This window comes from Nerophis ophidion, linkage group LG10 (genome assembly GCF_033978795.1).
Source record: "Nerophis ophidion isolate RoL-2023_Sa linkage group LG10, RoL_Noph_v1.0, whole genome shotgun sequence".
Classification (NCBI taxonomy): domain Eukaryota; kingdom Metazoa; phylum Chordata; class Actinopteri; order Syngnathiformes; family Syngnathidae; genus Nerophis; species Nerophis ophidion.
In genome coordinates, this window is record NC_084620.1 from 6762937 (window position 1) to 6785251 (window position 22315).

Sequence of the window (22315 nt, forward strand, 5' to 3'; positions counted from 1 at the left end):
TTCAACTCACACTTACAATTTACTTACTTTGTTTTTCAATTACACGTAAATTTACTTACATGTGCAGCAACAAATATACCATATTGACCCAAATAGAAGACGGTACTTTTTCCTTATAAAACCACACGGAAAAAGATCCGCTCCAGAGAAGCAAAAGCAGGCTGAACAAACACCAGGAGAAGGTAATGAAAGACACCTTTCTTAAATGGCTTGCGGCTGAGACTTTTAGGGACACTTATTTACCATAAGTGGTCCCAAAGGGAATGGTGCCGATGTACTTTTACTGGAAAAAGTAAATGGACTTAGGTAAGGACTAAACAGACCTGAGGTTTGCAAAGTAATACAAAACTGACTTATCCCTTAAAGTAACAGTGCTCAAAAGGTCTGAAATGTACTCAAAAAGTACAGGAGCAGGGCCAAGGGCCATTTTGGGTGAATTTCTGACCTTGTGGCCAACCCTATTTATCATTAAGACCAATTTGGTCCTTTTGGTAATTTCTCAGGCCCTTCCAAGTCTTACATGGTTTTGATTCAGGCCTCATAAGAAATTAGGGTTAGAGCTGGGTGGAAAATTTACTCAGTGGCCTAGTGGTTAGAGTGACCGCCCTGAGATTGGTAGGTTGTGAGTTCAAACCCCGGTCGAGTCATACCAAAGACTATAAAAATGGGACTCATTTCCTCCCTGCTTGGCACTCAGCATCAAGGGTTTGGAATTGGGGGTTAAATCACCAAAAACTGTTCCCGGGCGCGGCCACCGCTGCTGCTCACTGCTCCCCTCACCTCCCAGGGGGTGAACAAGGGGTTGGGTCAAATGCAAAGGACAAAGTTCACCACACTCCTGTGTGTGACAATCATTAGTACTTTAACTTTAACTTTGAAAAAAACGACAAAGTAGCTTCTATTGAAGTGAATTGTGATGCTAATTTAAGATAACGGTGAACAATGTCATCAAACATAAATATGAAGAATAAAATATATCAAAAACATGATTTTTAAAAAGATTAAGGTGATTGAAAAAAATGGTTAGTAGCACATAATTAGCAAGCAATCACCAGCAAGCATTCATGGTGGCGCTGTGCTATAAAAAGGTTCCTGTCACACTAATCAGTCAACATGGCTGCAGGGTGCATACATCAGCCAATAAACTCGCCCATTACTGAAGAGCATGTCTTCTAGGGAAATGCTTGGTTCTGTCTCGTCCTTGTAACTATGTTCTCATTCAATGTTTTATTAACATGCAGGCGCAATGGGGATGTGTAGGAATTTAGGACATCTAGGTCAGAAAAATCACAACAAAACTGTGAGATTATTATCATTACTATTTTTATTCAAATGCAATTGGATGGAGGGGTGCTGGGTTAGGGGAAGACCAGGGGCAGCAGAAAAAAAAAGGCAGCAAGCGGCGCAAGTGTGATGCAAGAGTGCCAGCTACAGATGGAATGTGGGATATGTACACCAAGCCATGTGGGTTTAGGGGGCTTGGAATGTGAGCTGCTGATACCAGTAATGGACGGACCACTGGGAGTAGTTGAAGACAGTAGACAAGAAAGTAGTAAGAGGAAAGTGAGGTCAGCACAAACTCGAGTGGGGGGACAATTAAGAGCGAAAAATGCACGTGTGACGCTGAAGATTTATCAGGTCACAGCTTTCCAATGGCCGGAGAATAAACAACATAAATCTTTTCCCCATGCTGTAAGTACGATGCAAGCACCCTTTTGAGATTTCTAGCCATGCATGTTTTTATGGGGCATTTGAATAACCGAGCATTTTGACTGGCGTGACGCCGGCCTGCGCTCCTGACAATGTTTAATAGCGAGTGCATGTCAACTGCATGGCCGGTCTGCTAGTGCAGCAGGCTATTCTGAGCAGGCCTGCGAGCGTCTTGCCTGGTGAGTCAACATGAGTCAGGGCCAGAGAGAAAAAAGAGAGACAAACAATCCTCTGGTCCAAGGAGGGCTTTTATAATGGGAGCACTAATTCAGCCTATGATGCTCATGAGTGTTTAGGGTCAGGCTGAACAGCTAACTGGCTGATTTAGACATTTGTTTTGATTCTTTGCATAAATAGGCATTGCTTTGTCAGAACTGTAGAAGGAAATGCAAGGCAATTAGGCTTTTGATGATTTTGCAGATTGATCAGTCACAGTCATGTCAAAAAATGATGTACACCCCGTACAAATGAACTGCTGCACAAAAACGGGTGAAACGTTACAAAACATGCACCCCACCTCTGGTGGCATTATTTTTCTGACAAATAAACCACAGTATGACGCCATTATTAACCCCCAAAAGTCAGACTGACTTGAAATGTCTCAGACAGCGCAATTTATTACACACCTTTAAAGAAGACTGACAAGCACAAGGGTGTAAAATCTAGCAAGATTAATTGAAAATATTGCCGCCATCAAGCAAATGTCTTTGACTTAGCAACTAATTGTCCATCAGTCATTGACCATTTGTCTGATAATTGTAACGCTTTGAGGATATCTGTATTGCATGTTTGCAAGCTTGTCTTCCAAAGCATTTTGACCACAGCTCATTAAGGGCGCCAAACATTTACAAAAACTATCCGTCACGTAAAAGAAAGTACAACACCGTGGGGTGTCCTCATTTACAGCATTAAAATGTGGAAAAGTGATCCCTCGATTTGTTAGACACCTGTTCCAAAAAAGGTCAGACAAAAACCACAAACCATTTAAAATACATATTAACAACTAATAACACCCTTTTTACCTTTATTTTAGCATTGTGGATTACTTTGCAGTCATACTCAATAAAACATAAATATTGAGTCAACAACTTGTAGGATGTTTTCTTTGGGCACTCGATTCGGTGGACTAGTTTGACCATACAATAATGAAACGATATATAAAAACTAGGGATGTCCGATAATATCGGCAGTCCGATAAATACTTTAAAATGTAATATCGTAAATTATCAGTATCAGTTTCAAAATTATCGGCATTGGTTTCAAAAAGTAAAATGTATGACTTTTTAAAACGCCGCTGTGTACACGGACGTAGGGAGAGGTACATATGCCCAATAAACCTTAAAGGCACTGCCTTTGTGTACACAAGTGAATGCAAGGCATACTTGGACAACAGCAATACAGGTCACACTGAGGGTGGCCGTATAAACAACTTTAACACTGTTACAAATATGCGCCACACTGTGAACCCACACCAAACAAGAATGACAAACACATTTTGGTAGAACATCTGCACCGTAACACAACATAAACACAACAGAACAAATACCCAGAACACCTTGCAGCACTAACTCTTCCGGGATGCTACAATATACACCCCCCACTACCCGAACCCTGCCCCCTCAAACCCGCCCACATCAACCTTCTCATGCTGTCTCGGGGAGAGCATGTCCCGAATTCCAAGCTGCTGTTTTGAGGCATGTTAACACAAATAATGCACTTTGTGACTTCAGTAATAAATATGGCAGTGCCATGTTTGCATTTTTTTCCATAACTAGAGTTGATTTATTTTGGAAAACCTTGTTACATTGTTTAATGCATCCAGCGGGGCATCACAACAAAATTAGGCACAATAATGTGTTGATGCCACGACTGTATATATCGGTATGGGTTGATATCAGAATCGATAATTAAAAGTTGGACAATAGCGGAATATCGGACATCGGCAAAAAAGCCATTATCGGACATCTCCAATAAAAACCAGGAGATTTTTTGGGGATTATAGTTTTCATCGACAACTAAATCATACGAAAAATAAAAAATGTCCAAAAAGTGCACTGCTTGCCTCAATCCAACAGAGGCGCATAAAAGATGCTGTGCTACATCTATACTATGGACCATTCTATCATTCTTCTACACACATGGCAAGGAAACATAAGTTCGGAACATTTATGGTTCTCCAATCCAATTAAAAACACCAAGGAATGAATTGATTGATTCATATTCCCCATTGTTAAAGTAGCAAACTCTTCTGTGGGAACAAAGACTATTTTTGCCACCAGTAGAGTGCGTTAACACACCTTGTGAAGCAAATTTTATTGTCCTCCTCTTGCAGGTGAAAAACATCCCTGCATTTTTCATGGCGACTCGAGACTACGGAAACCTCACTTTTCCTCTTTTACGACACCGTCCGCCAGGCTGAGGCCCAGTTTGTGTCATAAATCGCGTCCGCCGAGAGCAGTAAATGGGGCATATATACGTGCAGGGAAGGATGGAGTGCTTGCAAACATACAAGATTAAGATGCAAAGGTAAAAAAAAAAGTTACTGGCAGTAAAATTTATTTGCATTTTTTTAATAGAAATTATAATCACTGAGCCAAAAAACAGAGGTAGTCTGGGCTCACAATCACTTGTACAAGAAGGAACAACAACAATTTTGGGTGTTTTTCCCCACAGTGGTTGCCTGCCTCCAGCCATTTAAACAGTAAAAGCAGTACAAACACCATTGTGTATGTTATTGCTTAAAGTGTATTTGCATGCAAACACCAACAACAATGAGACTTGTGTGCACATACAGGCTCTTCTAGTTCTTTGTATTTACCTCACACAAAGACGGGAATAATGAGATTTCTTTTAATGTCAAACAAGCCTGCCAAGTTTGGGATGAGTTGTGAGGATTTTAGGGGAATGCTGGGGACGTTTGTGGGTTAGGGGGAATTGGGGTGATAAAATGGTTCACTACATTGCCTTAGGCGCTGATGTTAGGCACCAAAATGTGAAAAACGGCCAACCTGACGTTATTTATGTTGTACGGAAAAAAGCAAGTCTGGCAACTTGTGGGCAAAAATGCCATTTAATATTCTCATTTGTCCACATCACTGAATTCTCTGGGCAGTTATTTGATCCCACAGTTCAGGTTGATTTAGAAGACGTTTCGCCTATCATCTGAGCAGGCGTCATGCTCAAAGACTAGTCTGAGGGAATGGTGCCATTCCAAAGTATTTATCCTCTTTATGCCTCAGTAAGAATGATTTTGCTCTTTAGTGGTGAGAGACAATAGTCGTTAATATACTGAGGCCTTTGCCAGCCAGCAGCAGTCGGGAGTAGGAGTGTATATCATTACAATTTAATTGGTACGATACCCTTATCGGTAACGGTAATTATCAATACTTTTATGGGTACTATAAGTAATTTGTGGGAATACAAATGTGAAAAAATGCATTTTAATTAGCATTTATATTAGTACAAATTAAACCATAACCATAACATGATGTACTGTAACATATGTTTTTTGGGGGTTTTTTTTACCTTAAAAGGGGTACTGGACTTTTTGGGGAATTTTGCCTATCGTTCGCAATCATTACAAAAGACCTGAAAACGGATAGATTTTGTTTTTTATGCATTTTAAATATTGAATACATTTGATCAACAGTCCGCTTAAAATGGAGCCTATGGGAGACGATCAATTCTGCCTGTAGACCCCCTAAAAAAACATTCAAACACTTCCATTAGGGTTTTATATACATGTTATAAGTATATATGTAATGTAACGGGCACATTTATAGTAATATTTAATATTGACATATTTTGATGATTTTAAGCATAATTTAAGTATTACGTTAAGTGAAGTGAATTATATTTATATAGCGCTTTTTGTCTAGTGACTCAAAGCGCTTTACATAGTAAAACCAGTTTGGGTGGCAATGGGAGCAGGTGGGTAAAGTGTCTTGCCCAAGGACACAATGGCGGTGACTAGGATGGCGGAAGCGGGGATCGAACCTAAAAACCTCAAGTTAATGCCTCGGCCACAATTTAAAAAACGCATCACAATGTTTGCTTTTTTTCTTCTTCATCACTGATTATTACTCACTGCAGACTTACTGGACAACGTCAGCTGTTATTAGGATGCCGACTGCTGGGATGTTCATATATTCCCATTGAGATGAATGACTCCTAAACCTCACAAAGAAACGGGGTGGATGGGGACAAGCGCTCTTTGTGTTGTTCTCGGCAGTTCCAGGTCCTAAATGGCTGGCAAAGTGTTCCAACTTGTCGGATTACCTACCCAGACGTCTCATGTCCAGGTGAGATGCATGAATTATAATCTACAATAAATTTACAGGGAGCAGGGAAGTGAGGAAAAAGCAGACCACTCAATGATGCAAAGATAGGGAGACATGGAAGTCATTAGATCGCTTCTATAAATAGATGGTCTTTGTTAGCACTTATAATAATAATATCACTAATACCGGTACCTGGTTAATATACAAGTCACATAATGTAAATGGAGTATTGTTGGCGCTTTTTGAATGGTTATTTATCATATTTTATGGGTGGAATAGTGGCGCACCTATTGGCTCCGCTGTAAGCCGACTTTTATTTACGTTTATTTAATATTTAAAATCTATCCTAGGCCTATCTCAGCTGCATTGGGGCGGAAGGCGGGATACACCCAGGACAAGTCGCCGAATGCTTTTTTTTTTTTTAAACCTATCGGTCGTCACGTCTTTTATAATGATTGTGAACAAAAGGCAAAATTCCAACAAAAGTGTAGTTCCCCTTTAAAGAAGTAACAAATGTATGCAGTACAAGTTGAAATGCAGCTATGTCATCTTTTAAAGACTACACAGATCCATCACTTTGTTGCTATCCATTACATTTAAACTCAGCTGGAAAAAATATTTAAATAAGTCATACATTTTACATGATACATCATATCAAATACGGTATATCATATATCATGTGTGTGTGTGTGCGTATGTGTGTGTTATATAAATTAAAAGACATAGTGAGCAAATGTAATGTTCGATCGTCCGGTTTGTAGTCAAGAGACAGAACAAACTAAAACACATTTAAGCCAGATGAGTTTTAATCCCACGTCATTCTACCATGAATTGATTAACGTGAACCCTGACTTAAACAAGTTGAAAAACGTATTCGGGTGTTACTATTTAGTGTGCAATCTACTAATAAAAGTTTCAATCAATCAATCAAAAAGCAAAAGCAGCGCAATGGAGTGACGTCAGACGGCAACCGGAGGCCTGTCAGTCACAGTGGATGGTATCTTGCTTCAAAGCAACTTTGTTGATTATTACCTCAAATTTTCACTTTTTTGAGTGAATTAATATTGGTCTGTGGATTAATGGATTGTTAGTTGATAAAACGCGGTCGTGACTTGTCGTGAGTAAAGTGTGTTCACTTCAAACTGTGTGTGTAACTTTGAGGAACGTTTGAGGAGGAAATAGTTTTGTGTTAAAAACTTGTGTGGCGTTGCTTCTTTTGTCATTATTCAAAACTATTTGTAATGAGTAGCAGTGGCAGCTGAACTGAACGTGACAGCGTGTCATAATTACTTTGGGCAGCAGGTACAAAAAATACTGATAGCAGTACCGTTAGTCCAGAATATTCACGGTCCTCATACACCGACCTAATTAGAAACCAGTACCAAATAATACCGGTATACCGGTACTCAGTATACATCCCTAGTCGTGATTGCAAAAAGTGCAGGAAAAGCGGACTTGAACATGTTTCCTTGAATTTGTATTACAGTAGTACCGCAACTTACAAACTCAATGGGTTCAATGACCGAGCTTTTAACCCAAAACACTTGTACCTAAAATTAATGCTGCCCATTGAAATGAATTGAAATCAATGAAATTGGTGCTTGGCTGCCTCAAAACACAATTATAAAATTTAAATGTTTTTTAACAAATTAAAAAACATTGGACACATTGTCGGCAGCTTGTACATATTTTTCTGGATAAACGTGTTTGACTTCATGCTGTGAAGGCTGGCTCTTGCGGTGCTGCATTCGTTTTGCTGGGTCGATTATGTGTTTTTCTGATTCGGTGGTTGGAAAGGAAAGAAAACTCACAGCTCAAAAATTGTTTTGCTCGCAACTTAAAGCATCACAAAAAGCAGAGAGGCAGCTCATATCCTAATACTCGTAAGTTGAGGTACCACTGTGTTTTAGACTTAATTAACCCAAGTGGTTGGTGTCTGTGTATAAAATGATGGACATACCAAAAACTAAGCCAAGACAGCATGGACCATTATCTCCAAGCCTTAACAAAAATGTTTTACTTAAGAAAGTCTTTTAAAACCGCAAAGGGACTTCCAAAGGAGTACATCAAAGAAATGGTTGGATGTCTTAAAGCCGGCTAATAGAAATGTGAAGAAAGACGGAGAGGGAGACAATTAAATTTCCTCACACAATCTCAATGAAACTAATCCGTAAAGATCTGAACAAATGGGTGGGTATGTTTTGGGAGAGCAATGCTGGATTTGTTTTATGTGTTTTTTTTGGAAGGCCCGTGCGATGAATTTTATTAAAAAGCCAGTCAGGAATATTTAGAGGGAAATTAACTATAATGCAACCATGTTTTACGTTAGTTATAAATACACTTAAAATCCTAAAACGACCCATTAGGACCGTCTGAAAAGAAGAAGTTTTATCTGCACACATCCATTAAAACCAACCCAGCTATCTCTCCATTGGCCCCATTGAGCAGAAGATTTTATAAAGATGCTGACATGGAAGCGGAATCAGGAGTTAGGGGTGGTGGTGGTGGTGGTGGAAGAGGGGTAATGCAAGAGCGGAGACTTGGCAAGCTCTCTGCCTCCCACTTGGTTGGCAAGCGGAGGCACAAACTGTTTGCTCACAGCAGTACACACATCTATTAGTATTGTTCCAGGAGATAATAACTCTGTGTGTTTTGAGGGCCGCTTCTCAGCCAAAAGTGGCAAAGGGGGAAGAAAAGGGTGGCAGACCAACAATATGGTATAGTGCTGTCCAAATGCAAGAAAGCAATGGTTTGGAGCTTTCAGGTTAGAAAGATTCAAGAGTCTGAAGAAACTGTTTTCTTCTGGTTCATATGGTAAAGCAGGGGTCTCCAAAATGCAACAAGTGGGTTAGGTGTTATTATTTTATTTTTTAAATCTTCTCACTGCTTATTCTAAGTATCAAATTAAACTTGACACACTTCAGAACATTACAAAAGGGATTAGTTCAATTACAACAAAACGATTTCGTCACATAGATGGAGGAAGCACTCACACCCGGCCATTGGTACCATACTGGACTTGGGTGGGATTCCTCCTTCCTTTTCCTGGTCCCATGTTGGCACGTGTCATCGCATCTGCAGTTGGTATATTACTGAAATTCTCTCCTTGGGTGAATTTATTCCCATTATTTTTTCCTGAGTTGTTCTACTTACTTCTACCACACAAATTGGCGGATGTCATTAATTGCGTACGGAAGGAGCAATCACATTAATTAAATGGCCGATCTTTACCACCCAAATGTAGTCCGGGGTGTATGAGCCTATTGGTTTTGAATTTTGGTAATTATTCAGCCTTTGTACTTTATTCCTATGATTAAATGTGTCAGCTATCAATCAGAACTATCAAGAAGAACTTGTGAGTAATTCTGTAACACAGATGACTTGCATTTGTGCAATCATGCTGTTCTCTGGCCGACATTTTACAAATGTATCAAAGGAGTGAAAGCATTCCTAACTTGAGTACTTAACAGAGTACTAACACGAGGCAAACAGGCTGGACTTGAGCTGTGAAGTTGATCTCAGCCTTCATGTTTGGTACCGTGCGAGTACATCCTAATTCTCAACTATTTTCCCTGTCATCGAAAACCACAAAGTGGAAATATACAGTTATGTGTTAAAGGCCTACTGAAATGAGATTTTCTTATTTAAACGGGCATAGCAGGACCATTCTATGTGTCATACTTGATCATTTCGCGATATTGCCATATTTTTGCTGAAAGGATTTAGTAGAGAACATCCACGATAAAGTTCGCAACTTTTGCTTGCTAACAGAAAAGCCCTGTCTCTACCGGAAGTCGCAGACGATGACGTCACATGTTGATGGCTCCTCACATCTTCACATTGTTTTTAATGGGAGCCTCAAACAAAAACAGCTATTCGGACCGAGATAACGACAATTTCCCCAATAATTTGAGCGAGGATGAAAGATTCGTGATAGCGACGGACTCGAAAAAAAAAAAAAAACGCCATTGCATTGGGACGGATTCAGATGTTTTTAGACACATTTACCAGGATAATTCTGGGAAATCCCTTATCTTTCTTTTGTGTTGCTAGTGTTTTATTAAGATTAACAGTACCTGATAGTCGGAGGTGTGTGTCCACGGGTGTGTTGACGCGCAGTATCTCAGGGAAGTCGACGGCTGCTTTATGGGCGGCTCAAACTCAGCTGATCTCCAATAAGAAGCGACTTTTTATCACAATTTTCTCACCGAAACCTGCTGGTTGACATCCGGTCGACATACATGTTCGCTGTGATCCATAGTAAAGTTTCACCTCTGTGAATTTTAAACAAGGAATCACCGTGTGTTTGTGTGGCTAAAGGATAAAGCTTCCTAACTCCATCTTTCTACTTTGACTTCTCCATTATTAATTGAACAAATTGCAAAGGATTCAGCAACACAGATGTCCAAAATACTGTGTAATTATGTGGTTAAAGCAGACGACTTTTAGCTGTGTGTGTGCGCAGCGCTCATATTTCCTAACAGCCCGTGACGTCAATCATACACGTCATCATTACGCGACGTTTTCAAGAAAGAAACTCCCGGGAAATTTAAAATTGCAATTTAGTCAACTAAAATGGCCGTATTGGCATGTGTTGCAACGTTAATATTTCATCATTGATATATAAACTATCAGACTGCGTGGTGGGTAGTAGTGGGTTTCAGTAGGCCTTTAAACACCTTGGTAAGGGTTTAGGCATAAATAAGTATAAACTAACTCATTTACCGTTGGTCTTTGTTAGTTATTAAAGGAAGACTGAATTGCACGAAAACAGAAACAATGATGATAAATAATGATAATCCAATTAATCCACTCCACATAAATCTACAAAAATTAATTGATATTAATATATTAAAACATGGCTTCTATTTATATTTTGTTGCTTCGATTAAATCGTTTGTGTGTAATAATTAAGATAAAAAAATTCGGACCGTTTGGAAAACAGTGGTGTCCAGGTGCCATGATCTGTGTAATGGCAATATAGATTTTAAATATATATATTTAAAGCACTCCTGTTGAAAATATAATTTTAATGATGTGACTTTACTAAAACTAATTAACGTTATAAGAAGCAGGAAAATTACTATTTCAACAGTGTTCCTTTTAAAGGGCACTTGCCTATCGTTCACAATCAATGTTAGAGACAAAAACACATGTCTTTTTTTTTTTTTTTAAATGGTGGGGGGTGTTAAAGATGATTAATAAACACCTGGAAGATGCAGCTCATTGGACTCACGGTTGTAGCCTTCAAAGCCTTCTAAAACAAATCTAAAAACCTCGAGCAACGTTTTATATACTAACTGCAAGTTTATGTATAATGTTCATAACAATATGTAATATGTTCAATATTTACCGTAAATTCATCATTTTAATCATTTCCGTGAATTGTTTCGGTTTCCATAGCAGCTTGTGTTCCTACTTCCAGAAACAAACTAGTGTTTTCTAATCATGGCAGACTTGGTAACAAAGAAAACGACTGTATTTGAACAAATGAAAATTCACAACCTCATACTTTTTGAAGCTAAATATACTGCTGCTTATAGAAGCCAGCATTAAAGAAGAGTGAGACGTTGGAGAAGACGGAAGCCATAAGAGTGAGGTGAAAGAGATTTTGACCCTGTAAATATAGAACTTGGAACCAAGCTATTTCAACATGAATTAATTGCTTCCCCAAAATCAACAGGAAATGTCCCAGCTGCACCAGACGAACATTTATCCATCGAGTTACTACAATATTGACCGTGATACACGCAGCACGCCATGCGTGTTAGAACAACTACAGTGCATACGCTGTGTGGTTTGCTCAGCTGTGTACAAACAAAAAATGAAATGTGGGTTAATACTTGACAGATACTCTAATATGATTGTTCATGTCTTTCAGTCAGTACACATTGGTGTCGGATTGCAGTGTTGTGCATTGCAAACTAAAATGTGTTTCGTGTTGTTGTAGAAGCTAGCTTATCTCTTGCCGTAGTTAGCTTTTACGGCTAATACTGAAGCATGCCGGTGTTACTACGATTTAAAAAATAAACAAATAAATAAAATTTAATAAATAAATGAGTTCCTCAGTGTTCTCTCTTACAATAACATTGTTTTTACAGCTTGTTTTTTTATACAGGTTGCAGAACGTAAATTAATTATTGTTGACATTTTTTAAGTGATTTCAAGTTAGAATTGTTGCTCCCATTAGCTTCATTGCTAGCCAGCTAGCACAGTGATTCTCAAATGGGGGTACGCGTCCCCGGTTGGTACTTGAAGGGATGCCAAGGGGTACGTGAGATTTTTTTCAACTATTCTAAAAATAGCAACAATTCAAAAATCCTTTATAAATATATTTATTTAATAATACTTCAACAAAATATGAATGTAAGTTCATAAACTGTAAAAAAAAATGCAAAAATGCAATATTCAGAGTTGACAGCTAGATTTTTGTGGACATGTTCCATAAATATTGATGTTAATGATTTCTTTTTCTGTGAATAAATGTTAAGAATTAAGTTCATGAATCCAAATGGATCGCTATTACAATCCCCAAAGAGGGCACTTTAAGTTGATGATTGCTTCTACGTGTAGAAATCTTTATTTATAATTGAATCACCTGTTTACTTTTCCACAAGTTTTTTTTTTTTTATATATATATTTTTTTCCAAATAGTTCAAGAAAGACCACTACAAATGAGCAATATTTCTGCACTTTTATACAATTTAATAAATCAGAAACTGATGACTTAGTGCTGTATTTTGGGGCGGTATTGCTCGGTTGGTAAAGTGGCCGTGCCAATAACTTGAGGGTTCCAGGTTCGATCCCCGCTTCCGCCATCCTAGTCATTGCCCTTATGTCCTTGGGCAAGACAATTTACCCACCTGCTCCCAATGCCACCCACACTGGTTTAAATGTAACTTAGATATTGGGTTTCACAATGTAAAGCGCTTTGAGTCACTAGAGAAAAGCGCTATATAAATACAATTCACTTCACTTCTTTTACTTCATCTCTTTTTTTCAACCAAAAATGCTTTGCTCTGATTAGGGGGTACTTGAATTAAAACAATGTTTACATCACTGAAAAAAGGTTGAGAACCACTGAGCTAGAACGAGCCAACTTTTATATGTTAGAAGACGTAAAAAAAAAATTGTCTCCTTGTCTCTCATAAGGATTGTGAACGATAAGCAAGATTCCAAAAAAAGTGCAGTTCCCCTATAAAATGTGCATTGAGGCAATAAAGTCTGATTTATCCGATTACTCAATTATTCCAAAAAAAAATGTATTGACAGATTTCTAAATTATTAAAATCTATAGCTTCTGCTCAAGTTGCACACAAAATATGAACACAAAACACATTTCAAAGAAAATAATTATAGTTTTACATAGAGCTGGGCGATTTAGATAAAAACTGTATCATAAGTGTGGTCGATATCATTAATTATTTATGTTTTTATGAATTATGAAAAATATGGACCAGGAAAAAAATATATCTAATGGTAACATTTTTTTTCTTCTAATGTAATCTTCCTCTGATTATAATACCCTCAGCTATCAAGGCAGAAAGGAAAGAAAATGTCAACAAAACTGTGGAATACACACAAAATTCTAAAATCACAAACACTTGCCAATAACCTGCAGACAATAACCAATTTAAATGAAGGTGCAAAAATAAGGAATATGTAAGAAATGCTTAAGTGTAACAAAACTGTGCAAAGTGTGAAAATGTTAACAAAAAAATCAGAATTTTTTTTTTGCAGGTTTACTTCCAGAAAGTTGTGTGTTCTGTGCAACAATTAATTTGGTCTGTTATTCCCATTCAAGCATGGACATGCATTTGTTATGCAGTGATTATTGTTTAAATAATATTGAACCAAATTATTTTCTAAATTTGCACACGCGTTATATTTTGTTATTTATTTTATTCATACAGCCATGCACTTTGGTTCCCCCCTGTGTTTTTTTTCGTACATCCGCATAGGGAACGGACGAATGTTGAAAAGAAAAGTTGAGCACAACAAAGGACTATGGTGCGTTTGAAAAAACCCACAAAACTGCCATAATGTTGAGGTAACTTTCCCGGTTTTATCCACAATTGCTTCACCCTCTGCAGCATTCATCTTTACTTTCGTTTCTCACTCCCTGCAGAAAATCAACGCCACATCAATGTGGAATGCACTCCCAACAGGTATAAAAGTAAGTGCATCTCTATATTCCTTCAAAACCGCTCTAAAACAACACCTCCAGGCAACTTCAACACTTTACTAATACCCTCCTCCATTCACACCCCATCTCCCCGGATTATAAACAACTGAAATGTACTTCTAATGTATATACTTGTTCTTATGCTATCTGAACTCACTATGTTCTCTGCTGGCTGTACATATCCTACTAAATAAGACCTACACTGTTTCAATGTCCACATTTCTCTGTTGATGCAATTGTTGATGACTGAAGTTCTGATATCAACCAAAGCTCCTCATCCCACCCCCCGGATTGTAAATAATGTAAATAATTCAATGTACATACTATGATGATTAACTTGTGTGATGACTGTATTATGCTGATAGTATATATTTGTACCATGAATTGATTAACGTGGACCCCGACTTAAACAAGTTGAAAAACTTATTCGGGTGTTACCATTTAGTGGTCAATTGTACGGAATATGTACTGTACTGTGCAATCTACTAATAAAAGTATCAATCAATCAAAAATGGCGCAACAAAACGTCTTAGTTAATATTTTTACGCCATTGGCTGTTAAGCGTGTCCCTCGCATTGCTCACATAACCTATTTTGCTAGGTTACCAGATTGCCAGTGCCTTTTTCATGCAACCAACTCTGCTTCATTCTTTCTAAGTTCTTCTGACCCAAACTCTCTTCATAACCGATTCACACATTGGGGCAGACAAAAATCGGGGTAAGACTGTATCTCCATTTTTTCTGTATGTGTAAAAAGTTTGCTGTTGAAATGTAGCGTCAGGTGACATGCAGATCTTCCCAGTAGACGGAAGCAAAACACTTCAGCTTTTAGGAGATTTGCGCTGGCAACAAAAGCCTTTAGGAAGACTGCAGTGGCCTTGCCAGCCTTTCATGGCACCTCCCCTTCACATTCAGAGGCAATAACTGAGCCAGCCAAAGGGAGGGTTTAAAGAAACTACATTTCTATAGCAAGGCTTCATCTGAAGCTACATCGCTCCAGTCTAGTCGCCCACTTCTGCCATTAGCTTTATCTGTCTCAATTCAAAGCCTGCAGGCTCAATCCCTGACAGTTTTTCCAAAAAGATTTTGCCAGGCTTGTCCTTCTCTTTATGTCCCAGACTCTCCTCTGGGAAAACACAGAAGAAGAAAGGTTGGCGGGGGGGCGGAGAGTTGCTGATCGCTGACACAGCCCGCCGAGATAGCCCCGTCTTGTCGGTGAGGCACATAAAGAAACGGAAGATGCTGAGATCGGGATGAGGGTGAGGGAGCGAGGACGGGATGCTGGGCTAAGCTGGTCGAGGATTACCGCCTAAAATCTTTTCTGACTTCTTTTTATATTTCTTCTTATCTTTGAAGCTATAGCGCCCATAGATTAAAGTAGAGTGAAAAACAGGCGAGGAAAGGACAGAAGGAAGCTGTTGGTAGGTTAGCAGGAGTCTACACCACAACAGAGGCTGCAGGCTGATAAGCAAGCAAGCAACAAAAAAGGATGACATTTATTACTGCAACACAGACAGAAGTTCACTGTGCTTTGTATTTCTAAAGGCACTAAAATAGCAACAGGTTGCTTATTTCTTTCTGTCGGAACAGACTAGACTGTGTTGTCAGGGAAACAATTAACAGGACCGTGGCGCCGCTATCCGCTTAACATTTGCTGGAGCCAAAACTCTTGCCTGTGAATGCTGGCGTCTACTGAGGAGATAACACAAAACCAGTGTGGATGCTAACTGGCTTGAAGCATAGCTCCACTTGACACCTCTACTGGATTCATGCAACAAAAAAATAAATTCATCTGCCAAAAAATGGTTTCTTTGTGTAGACTAGGGGAAAATGACAAGTATTCAGATTTTTGTAAGTGGAGCATTAAAAATGCAAAAATAAAAAACGGGAGCAAGGCACAAAAAATAGTTTGCTATTTCTACAAAAAATGCATTTGTATCCAAAGTCAAATGAAATGAATTAATAAATCTTTATATACCATATTTTTCGGACTATAAGTCGCAGTTTTTTTCATAGTTTGGCAGGGGGCGCGACTTATATTCAGGAGCGACTTATGTGTGAAATTATTAACACATTACCGTAAAATATCAAATAATATTATTTAGCTCATTCACGTAAGAGACTAGACGTATAAGATTTCATCAGATTTAGTGATTAGATTGTTTGGTCAACGTATAGCATGTTCTATATGTTATAGTTATTTGAATGACTCTTACCATAATATGTTACGTTAACATACCAGGCACTTTCTCAGTTGGTTATTTATGCGTCATATAAGGTACACTTATTCAGCCTGTTGTTCACTATTCTTTATTTATCTAAAATTGCCTTTCAAATGTCTATTCTTGGTGTTGGGTTTTATCACATAAATTTCCCCCAAAAATGTGACTTATACGCCAGTGAGTACCATGAATTGATTAACGTGGACCCCGACTTAAACAAGTTGAAAAACGTATCCGGGTGTTACCATTTAGTGGTCAATTGTACGGAATATGTACTGAACTTTGCAATCTACTAATAAAAGTATCGATCAATCAATGAGACGTATATATGTTTTTTTTCCTTCTTTATTATGCATTTTTGGCAGGTGCGACTTATACTCCGAAGAATATGGTAATTAATAAAAAAAAATATTTATTGTAATTAAATACATGTGTTATTAAATGGATCATCAATTTATTTTATTTATTAATAATATTAACAATTTAATTATTTTCCAGTAATAATTATTTAAATGGATGTAGCTGAGATAGGCTCCAGCAAGCCCCCGCGACCCCGAGAGGGACAAGCGGTAAAAAATGGATGGATGTTTAAGTGTTTAAAAATGTTTGTATTTCACGATTGAATACATTATTTTATGTTTTAATTATTAAATTATTGTATTATTTATTTAATAAATCTGTGTGGCAGCTTCATGAATTTATTAAATCCTTCAAACTTAGTCATCGAAGTCAGTTGGCGGATCCTAACATCTGATTGGTTACCCAATACTTCCATTTGTCTAAAGAACTTCGACCAGAGAAGCGCAGGAGTACTGGTTGATATCTCGGTCTGAAATTACGTAATACATTCAATATGCTCTAGTTTAGCACCTCTTACTTTCACATTTTCAACAAGGTCTTAAATATCTAACAACAGCTCCTCAAAATGGTCTAATAAAAAGTTTAACACAGTCATCCCTAAAACTGCTGTAAAAAAACATAATGCCACCGTCTGTGGTATAAAAGAGAAGATTGAACACACAAATGTTTATTTTTCTCACAATTACAAATAAAACACAATAAAATGTCGTTTCAGCCGAATAAGATGACTGCTGTTCATGGCTGTCACTCATGCTTGTTTCGTACACTCGAAAAGGCCCAGAGTGGGTGCACATACACAAAAGCAGTCACCCACAATTTGCAGTCATGCTGTTGGTACGATACAATGTCCATCAGGTTTTCCCCCAGATTTGCCGAGATATCAGTGGCACTGTCGGCGTGGTGGACAGACATCAATGTATAATTTGAATAATTTGCTATAAAATATTCTATAAAAAGTCTTCAAATGTATACAAAAACAAATGTGTATTATTAATTATTATTAACATATTTTTATTATATCATTTTGCTCCATTTTGTAATTGTTGCTACTTATTTTACGATGGCAGACATGGCCGTCTGCTGCAGGCAATCCCGTGGATCTCCCGTGCTTGTCACTCATAATAATTGTGAACGATTCCTCAAAAAGTGCAGTTCTTCTTTAAAGGGAAACCCTGTACATTCGATATTAGCTAACACCACAAGCTAACCTTTGCCAACTGACCATCAAAAGCTGAAAACAAACTGTGCGTGTGTATGTGTGTTCCGTAGAGGAAAGCTTTTACATTCTTGGAACAGTAAGGTTTGATTGATTGATTGATTGATACTTTTATTAGTAGATAGCCCAGTACAGTACATATTCCGTACAATTGACCACTAAATGGTAACACCCGAATAAGTTTTTCAACTTGTTTAAGTCGAGGTCCACGTTAATCAATTCATGGTACAAATATATAGTATCAACATAATACAGTCATCACACAGGTTAATCATCATAGTATGTACATTGAATTATTACATTATTTACAATCCGGGGGGTGGGATGAGGAGCTTTGGTTGATATCAGAACTTCAGTCATCAACAATTGCATCAACAGAGAAATGTGGACATTGAAACAGTGTAGGTCTTATTTAGTAGGATATGTACAGCAGGCAGAGAACATAGTGAGTTCAGATAGCATAAGAACAAGTATATACATTAGAAGTACATTTGAGTTGTTTATAATCCGGGGAAATGGGATGTGAATGGAGGAGGGTATTAGTAAAGTGTTGAAGTTGCCTGGAGGTGTTGTTTTAGAGCGGTTTTGAAGGAATATAGAGATGCACTTACTCTAAGGGGGCGTGATATTGTCATGATCCGTGGCCCGGATCATGTTTTGTTATGTTCTTTTAGTTTTGGACTCCCGTAGTTCCTGTTTGTGCACCTGTGGGTTTGTTTTAGTTTCCATGGGGATTAATTGGGTTCACCTGCCTCTGGTTAGTGGTCGTCACGCTCAGCTGCTATCAACCACTAATCAGAGAGCTTTTTATTCACCTTGCTCGCTGTCCTCAGTCTGGCGTCCTTGTTTGCTGCAGGCAACAGTTACTTTGAGTACTTCTATGTTTCTTGTTTCTAGTTCATGTGCTAAGTTTTGCCATAGCTCCCGTGCTATTGGAACGCATTTTGCTTTCGTACGGAGTTTTCCGTCTGCATTCCTGGGAGAACGACCCCGCATAAAGATGCGACCCCGACGTGACAGATATAATGCTTGCAGCATGGTCGCAAGTTAGCTGACCATTTAAAACAACGGTCTCAAACTTTCATCACTTTTAGAGCTCCTTTGACAAAAATAAATATATAATACTGCCAACATTTACATTGTACTTCATGTATAAAGCAGATATCAACTGAATCAGTTTGGTCATTGGTTTGTGTGCAATTTTCTATTCATAACATAGAGCAGGGGTCGGGAACCTTTTTGGCTGAGAGAGCCATACAAGCCAAATATTCATAAAAGTATTTCCGTGAGAGCCAATATATATATATTTTTTTAACACTGAATACAACTACATTCGTGCATTTTAAGAAAGAGCAACATTTTTAGAGTATAATACGTGTCTTATTCTTTTTAATAACATTGTTATTCTGAGGCTAACCAAAAATAAATAAAACACTTCTTACCATTAATCCGACTTCTTGAACAGGTGCGGTAGAAACCGGATGGATGGATGAAAATGCATGAGAATGGTTTGTATTTTTAACGTTATTTTTGACACTACGATTACCAGCTGAATTATTCATTACTTATCGTGTTAAGCAATGTCAGCTAAGATTTATCTGTGATCCGGGTGCAGTCAACAAAAGAGCCACATCTGGCTCTAGAGCCATAGGTTCCCTACCCCTGACATAGAGGAATAGTGTCTGAACCTAAGAGTTACAAAAATACTAAAAGCTTTGTTTTACCCTGCCTAAAAAAAAAATCCAAAACTGCGCTGAAATCGGTCTTTCATGTCATTTTGTGTAAACCCTTCACACAGTCATGACCTCTTGATGGCAAAAACACAAAGGCGTTTTCCTTTGAATATGGCAAAACTGTTGATCTGCAAAACCAAGGCCTCTTGCAACGCACCAATGCTGCCGAGGTCAGGTCAGTAAGAGGCAGTTTAAGGACAAAAAAAAGTCTAGGCCGGGATTGTTTTTTGCCTTTAAAATCAGGAGTTCATGACTGTGTGAACTAGGGATGGGGAAAAAAAGATTGATTTTTATTATGGTTTATTATTCATTATGTTTGGAATGTGAATGATTCTAAATTGGATAAGCAACCAAATATGGATTATTTATGGAGAGTAAAAGCAATGCTAAGTACTAAGCTACCTTGAATGTGAAGTAGTAAAACAACGTAAGAATAAATATTTTGTACGCTTTAACTGAGGTCTAAAGGGAACCACGTTACAGCAGAGACAACAAAGACGCCTGCTCACCCCGCAGGCACGTTGCTTAGCCAGGTGTATGTAATCTTCTATATAGAGTAAATTTCTATGTTGTGCCCGATCACATCCAAAAATGGAAATTGGCGCAATACGTTACAGCATTCGTCACCAGCCAAGGGAGGAGCCTTATATGCAGATTAATAATATATTTTGTAATATATAATATAATTAAAGATGTGCAACTCCTTTGAAAATCAAATTGTAGCTGCTGAATTGTGATTTGATCACAAGGTGCCCAAAGATTCCCACCCCTGGTGTGAATCAGTGGTGCCGGGAAAAAAAAACGTATTCACATTCGGACCGCGATTCTGAATGGACTTAGAATTTTATTATTATAATTATTTATTTAACAAAAAAACTTTTTAGGGTATCTCCGCACTTAGTGAATATGCGTCAGTAGCCAAGCGGAGTTTTTGTGACCTGGAACCAATTTTGAAAAGGTTTTAATATTATTTACACACCAAGTGATCAAGGGGATGGGTCAAATACAGAGGACAAATTTCACCACACCTGGTGTGTGTGTGACAATCATTGGTACTTTAACTTTAACTTTAAATAATATACTGTATTGTGAGAATCAGTTTGATTGGAAGAGTCACCACAATAATCAAAATCAAATTGAATTGTAAGTTGTTTTAAGAGTCACATCCCTAATGCGAATGTCGGACAGAAAATGACAAAAGCCTGATTTTAGCAAAGATTTAGATTGTTTTTTTTTTTACTTTTAATCAGCCTTTTTTAGTTTAATTATTTTTAATAAATTGCTGACTTTTTTTGTGTCTTGCTCATATTTTTTCTGTATTTAGACGATCTGCACACAATCTGATCACCAGCAAAATATCTGAAAACTCCCGCCTTCCCTTGGTTTAAGGATTGGAAACCAGCTAGATGACAAATGCCTGACATGATGTGACACACAGACGACAAGCCTTTTATTGGCGACAGAAGCGAGTGCAAGAACAAAATTGGTCCAAATGTCAGCGGACTATCGAGCTATTGAGTTCACCCAGCTATGACGTTCAATAAAAATGGGTCGATGTGACGCAGCGACACTCAACTTGACAAATGAGTTCTCTCTTGTTTTTGCCATCCTTTCCAACACCAATAATGAGTGCTAAAACATAGATGGATGGTTTTGTAACAATTTTAGGAGATTTTTGAGCATGGAAACATGTGAAGATATGCAAGTAATAACATGCTAATTTCACAAGCTTTGAGGACCACCAATGCAATCGCACAAGTCTGATGGAGGTCGTGGTAGACAAACTTACAATTTGTTTTCCTTGGTATTTGACATTGCATCCATGCAGCGACTCCATCGCGCCCTTAAGACATCAAGAACTGTGCAGACAATGATAGGAGTCAATTGAGGGTACAGCGGTTGAAAACCCGGCATGACCTATACTGTAAGCAATGCAGTAAGCATTATTCCCAGGCCCTAATTGATGCAGAAGACTACTGCAGTGCTCTTCAGGTAGAAAAGGGGGAAAAAGGCTGAGTGGATTCAGATGGTTCCCAAACTGTTTGAAGACTATACTCGGCAAGAATGGACAAGTTATTATTTCACACACACACACACACACACACACACACACACACACACACACACACACACACACACACACACTTTATAAGCGCAAGGTCGTCCTCGTAAACGAGTCAGAGCAATAAAGCGGTAAGCAGGTTTCTCTTGCCGTCCTCTCATCTCGCCATCTCTATTCAGACCCATCCATCTCTCCGTCAGCCGTGATGGCATGAATGCATTTATGCGGGGTGCCTCGGTCAAAACTCCAGGGTCAATAATTCATGCTTTATAAGGGATCGCTGCGTCCAAACTTTCGCACAAAAACTGAGCATCCGTCAGACAGCGTTAGTAAAAACTAAGGAAACTATATCGCACAAATTAGATATTCAGTGAGAACTATTGAAACATTTTCAAATACCCTCTCATATTCAGGTCAACATATTTCCTCAGTTTTGTTCTATTTTCAAACTGAGTCGTTATCTTGCTTGTCTTCAAGGGAAGGAACATTTTTCATTTGCTGGTGACGACCAGGACTCAGTAGTGGGTGGAATGATAAATGGCTCATAA

The 22315-nt window shown here is 38.3% G+C and overlaps 1 protein-coding gene and 1 long non-coding RNA gene across 2 annotated transcripts in view; one reads left to right on the plus strand and one right to left on the minus strand.

Annotated features, from left to right (window-relative positions):
* Nucleotides 1–22315, minus strand: part of snd1 (staphylococcal nuclease and tudor domain containing 1) — a 315742-nt gene that overhangs the window by 175633 nt on the left and 117794 nt on the right. The window lies entirely within an intron of this gene.
* On the plus strand, nt 1419–21289 carry LOC133560091 (uncharacterized). The gene is made up of 4 exons (XR_009808384.1): nt 1419–1692; nt 13952–14040; nt 14119–14158; nt 21030–21289. It is a non-coding gene; the product is annotated as an uncharacterized LOC133560091 (long non-coding RNA).